The following is a 6,000-nucleotide window of genomic DNA, read 5'->3' as shown; positions in this document are numbered from 1 at the left end:
GGATACACACACACACACTGGATACACACACACACACACACACACACACTGGATACACACACACACACACACACACACACACACACACACACACACACACACACACACACACACACACACTGGATACACACACACACACACACACACACACACACACACACACACACACACACACACTGGAAACACACACACACACACACACACTGGATACACACACACACACACACACACACACTGGAACACACACACACACACACTGGATACACACACACACCCTGGATACACACACACACACACTGGATACACATACACACTGGATGCACACACACACACACAGGATACACACACACTCACTGGACACACACACGCTTGACACACACAAACACACTGGATACACACACTGGATACACACACACACTCACTGGATACACACACACTGGATACACACACACTGGATACACACACACACACACACACACACACACACACACACACACACCTGGATCCACACACTGGATACACACACACACTGGATACACACACAAACACACACACACACACACACACCTGGACACTCACACATGTTAAATCAGTTTGTGGACCAAAGGTTCTAGAACAGCTTCTATCCCAGTTCTATCTGCCTGTTAAATCAGTTTCTGGACCACAGGTTCTAGAACAGCTTCTATCCCAGTTCTATCTGCCTGTTAAATCAGTTTCTGGACCACAGGAGGTGGGTATAGGGAAGGTAGGGGAGAGGGGGGTATAGGGAAGGTAGGGGAGAGGAGGGGGGTATAGGGAAGGTAGGGGAGAGGAGGGGGTATAGGGAAGGTAGGGGAGAGGAGGGGGTATAGGGAAGGTAGGGGAGAGGAGGGGGTATAGGGAAGGTAGGGGAGAGGAGGGGGTATAGGGAAGGTAGGGGAGAGGAGGGGGTATAGGGAAGGTAGGGGAGAGGAGGGGGTATAGGGAAGGTAGTCGAGAGGAGGGGGTATAGGGAAGGTAGGGGAGAGGAGGGGGTATAGGGAAGGTAGGGGAGAGGAGGGGGTATAGGGAAGGTAGGGGAGAGGAGGGGGTATTGAAAAACTGAGTTTAAATGTATTTGGCTTAGGTGAATGTAAACTTCCGACTTCAACTATATATAAGCTGCAGACTCCCAATCCAAAGGTTGGGTGTTCAATTCTAGCGCTAGAAAGTTTGTTATTGTATTTTATTAAGCTTTTCCCTTTACTTTACACTAATCTTAACTATTCGGAATTAATGCCTAAACTTAAGTTTTAGTTTCATGTTTGCCGAGTTTGACTGAAAGCTAAAATATGGCAACAGCTGGTGTAGTTAACCTCTATGGGACCGGCGGGACGAATTCGTCCCACCTACGTAACAGCCACTGCCATCCTGTGGCGCGATTTTCAAAATCTTCAAAATCATATTACTTCAATTTCTCAAACATATGACTATTTTACAGCCATTTAAAGATAAGACTCTCGTTAATCTAACCACACTGTCCGATTTCAAAAAGGCTTTACAACGAAAGCAAAACATTAGATTATGTCAGCAGAGTACCAAGCCAGAAATAATCAGACACCCATTTTTCAAGCCAGCATATAATGTCACCAAAACCCAGAAGACAGCTAAATGCAGCACTCACCTTTGATGATCTTCATCAGATGACAACCCTAGGACATTATGTTATACAATACATGCATGTTTTGTTCAATCAAGTTCATATTTATATCAAAAACCAGCTTTTTACATTAGCATGTGACGTTCAGAACTAGCATACCCCCGCAAACTTACGGGAATTCGCTAACATTTTACTAAATTACTCACGATAAACGTTCACAAAAAGCATAACAATTATTTTAAGAATTATAGATACAGACCTCCTCTATGCACTCGATATGTCCGATTTTAAAATAGCTTTTTGGTGAAAGCACATTTTGCAATATTCTCAGTAGATAGCCCAGGCATCACGGGCTCGCTATTTAGACACCCGGCAAGTTTAGCACTCACCATAATCATATTTACTATTATAAAAATGTCATTACCTTTTGTTTTCTTCGTCAGAATGCACACCCAGGACGTCTACTTCAATAACAAATGTTGGTTTGGTCCAAAATAATCCATCGTTATATCCGAATAGCGGCGTTTTGTTCGTGCGTTCCAGACACTATCCGAAATAGTAAAGAAGTGTCGCGCGCTTGGCGCAATTCCTGACAATAAAATTCAAAGTATTCCATTGCCGTACGTCGAAGCATGTCAACCACTGTTTAAAATCAATTTTTACGTCATTTTTCTCGTAGAAAAGTGATAAAATTCCGACAGGGAATCTCCTTTTCGGCAAACAGAGGAAAAAAATCCCAAAGCGGGGCGGTCGGGGTCACGCGCATAAGCTAGTGTCTCTTGATGGGCCACTTGAGAAAGGCGATAATGTGTTTCAGCCTGGGGCTGGAATGACGACATTCTCTTTTTTCCCGGGCTATGAGAGCCTATGGACGACGTGGGAAGTGTCACGTTAGAGCAGAGATCCTTAGTAAATGATAGAGATGGCAAAGAAGTTCCAGAAATGGTCAGACAGGCCACTTCCTGTAAAGGAATCTCTCAGGTTTTGACCTGCCATTTGAGTTCTGTTATACTCACAGACACCATTCAAACAGTTTTAGAAAATTTAGGGTGTTTTCTATCCATATGTAATAAGTATATGCATATTCTAGTTACTGAGTAGGAGTGGTAACCAGATTAAATCGGGTATGTTTTTATCCAGCCGTGTCAATGCTGCCCCCCTAGCCCTAACAGGTTAAAACATCAAGCCATGGTGTAATTCTGCTACTGCAGTTACAGCACAGGTTGGCATTTTATTTGAGGATTAGATTGTTATTGTTACAACTGTTTATAAGGAAAATACAGACACATTTTATATGTTCAAATCATGTTGGAAATCAATGAAAGCATATTTTGTTGTTGTTGCAATATAAAACTGGGAAGAGTCCAAGGACAATTGTAGAGGGTCAAACCAAATCTGGTAAATCAAATCAAATGTATTTATATAGCCCTTCTTACATCAGCTGATATCTCAAAGTGCTGTACAGAAACCCAGCCTAAAACCCCAAACAGCAAGCAATGCAGGTGTAGAAGCACGGTGGCTAGGAAAAACTCCCTAGAAAGGCAGGAACCTAGGAAGAAACCTAGAGAGGAACCAGGTTATGAGGGGTGGCCAGTCCTCTTCTGGCTGTGCCGGGTGGAGATTATAACAGAACATGGCAAAGATGTTCAAATGTTCATAAATGACCAGCATGGTCAAATAATAATAATCACATTGGTTGTAGAGGGTGCAACAGGTCAGCACCTCAGGAATAAATGTCAGTTGGCTTTTCATAGCCGATCATTGAGAGTATCTCTACCACTCCTGCTGTCTCTAGAGAGTTGAAAACAGAAGGTCTGGGACAGGTAGCACGTCTGGTGAACAGGTCAGGGTTCCATAGCCGCAGGCACAACAGTTGAAACTGGAGCAGCAGCACGGCCAGGTGGACTGGGGACAGCAAGGAGTCATCATGCCAGGTAGTCCTGAGGCATGGACCTAGGGCTCAGGTCCTCTGAGAGAGAGAAAGAAAGAAAGAGAGAAAGAGAGAATTAGAGAGAGCATACTTAACCTGTTGGGGATAGGGGGCAGTATTTGCACGGCCGGATAAAAAAACGTACCCAATTTAATCTGGTTACTACTCCTGCCCAGTAACTAGAATATGCATATAAAACACCCTAAAGTTTCTAAAACTGTTTGAATGGTGTCTGTGAGTATAACAGAACTCATATGGCAGGCAAAAACCTGAGAAGATTCCTTACAGGAAGTGGCCTGTCTGACAAGTTCTTGTTCTTCTTGGCTCTGTTTATTGAAGACTGAGGATCTTTGCTGTAACGTGACACTTCCTACAGCTCCCATAGGCTCTCAGAACCCGGGAAAAAGCTGTATGATATCGAGGCAGCCCCTGGCTGAAAAACATTAGCGCGTTTGGATAGTGGCCGGTCAGAGGACCATCAGACGAGGGCTCGTGCACGAGGGCACGAGATGTTTTTATTTTCTCTCTCTTTGAACGTAAACACGCTTTCCCGGTTGGAATATTATCGCTTTTTTATGAGAAAAATGGCATAAAAATTGATTTTAAACAGCGGTTGACATGCTTCAAAGTACGGTAATTGAATATTTAGAAATGTTTTGTCACGAAACGCGTTGGGCGCGTGACCCTTATTTACCCTTCAGATAGTGTCTTGAACGCACGAACAAAACGTCGCTATTTGGATATAACTATGGATTATTTGGGACCAAACCAACATTTGAAGTAAAAGTCCTGGGAGTGCATTCTGATGAAGAACACCAAAGGTAATCAAACTTTTCTAATAGTAAATCGGAGTTTGGTGAGTGCCAAACTTGGTTGGTGTCAAAATAGCTAGCCTGTGATGGCTGGGCTATCTACTTAGAGTATTGCAAAATGTGCTTTCACCGAAAATCTATTTTAACTTCTCTAGGGCCAGTGGGATGATTTCGTCCCACCTACGTAACAGCCAGTGGATTCCCGTGGCGCATTATTCAAATACCTTAGAACTGCTATTACTTCAATTTCTCAAACATATGACTATTTTACACCATTTTAAAGACAAGACTCTCGTTAATCTAACCACACTGTCCAATTTCAAAAAGGCTTTACAACAAAAGCAAAACATTAGATTATGTCAGCAGAGTACCCAGCCAGAAATAATCAGACACCCATTTTTCAAGCTAGCATATAATGTCACATAAACCCAAACAATAGCTAAATGCAGCACTAACCTTTGATGATCTTCATCAGATGACACACATAGGACATTATGTTATACAATACATGCATGTTTTGTTCAATCAAGTTCATATTTATATCAAAAAACAGCTTTTTACATTAGCATGTGACGTTCAGAACTAGCATACCCCCCCGCAAACTTCCGGTGAATTTACTAAATTACTCACGATAAACGTTCACAAAAAACATAACAATTATTTTAAGAATTATAGATACAGTACTCCTTTATGCACTCGCTATGTCCGATTTTAAAATAGCTTTTCGGTGAAAGCACATTTTGCAATATTCTAAGTAGATAGCCCAGCCATCACAGGCTAGGTATTTTGACACCAACCAAGTGTGGTACTCACCAAACTCCGATTTACCATTAGAAAAGTTTGATTACCTTTGGTGTTCTTCGTCAGAATGCACTCCCAGGACTTCTACTTCAATAACAAATGTTGGTTTGGTCCCAAATAATCCATAGTTATATCCAAATAGTGGCGTTTTGTTCGTGACAATAAATTTCTAAATATTCCATTACCGTACTTCGAAGCATGTCAAACTCTGTTTAAAATCAATTTTTATGCAATTTTTCTCGTAAAAAGCGATAATATTCCGACCGGGAGTGGTGGTTTTCGTTCAAAGAGAGAGAAAGTAAACATGGAGTCGACTCGGGCACGCGCGCCCCGTCCCATTGTCCTCAGATCGACCACTATCAAAATGCGCTAATGTTTTTCAGCCATGGGCTGCAAAGCCACGATTCAGCTTTCTGGCGCCTTCTGAGTGCCTATGGGAGCGTTAGAAAATGTCACGTCATGCCAGAGATCCCCTGTTTTTGTTAGAGATGATCAAGAAGGCCATGAAATGGTCAGAGAGAGCGCTTCCTGTTTGGAATCTTCTCAGGTTTTGGCCTGCCAAATGAGTTCTGTTATACTCACAGACACCATTCAAACAGTTTTAGAAACTTTAGGGTATTTTCTATCCAAATCAAACAATTATATGCATATTCTAGTTTCTGGGCAGGAGTAATAACCAGATTAAATCGGGTACGTTTTTTATCCGGCCGTGAACATACTGCCCCCTATCCTAAACAGGTTAAACCGCAGCCGTCGACACAGCAGTTCTTAAAAGAGGAAGTAAACATAGACAAACCTATATTAAAATTGTCAGTCTAGAGCACCAGTGAAAGGGATTT

General features: G+C 42.4%; 1 long non-coding RNA gene across 1 annotated transcript; it reads left to right on the top strand.

Annotated features, from left to right (window-relative positions):
• Positions 1 to 1,085: 1,085 nt before the first annotated feature.
• On the top strand, positions 1,086 to 2,986 carry LOC123734134 (uncharacterized). Its single transcript, XR_006764445.1, has 2 exons — positions 1,086 to 1,328; positions 2,791 to 2,986. It is a non-coding gene; the product is annotated as an uncharacterized lncRNA (long non-coding RNA).
• The last annotated feature ends 3,014 nt before the right edge of the window (positions 2,987 to 6,000 follow it).

Source organism: Salmo salar, unplaced genomic scaffold (assembly GCF_905237065.1).
Source record: "Salmo salar unplaced genomic scaffold, Ssal_v3.1, whole genome shotgun sequence".
NCBI lineage: Eukaryota > Metazoa > Chordata > Actinopteri > Salmoniformes > Salmonidae > Salmo > Salmo salar.
Note: the sequence above shows the minus strand (reverse complement) of the source record. Positions and strands in the feature narration are given on the sequence as shown.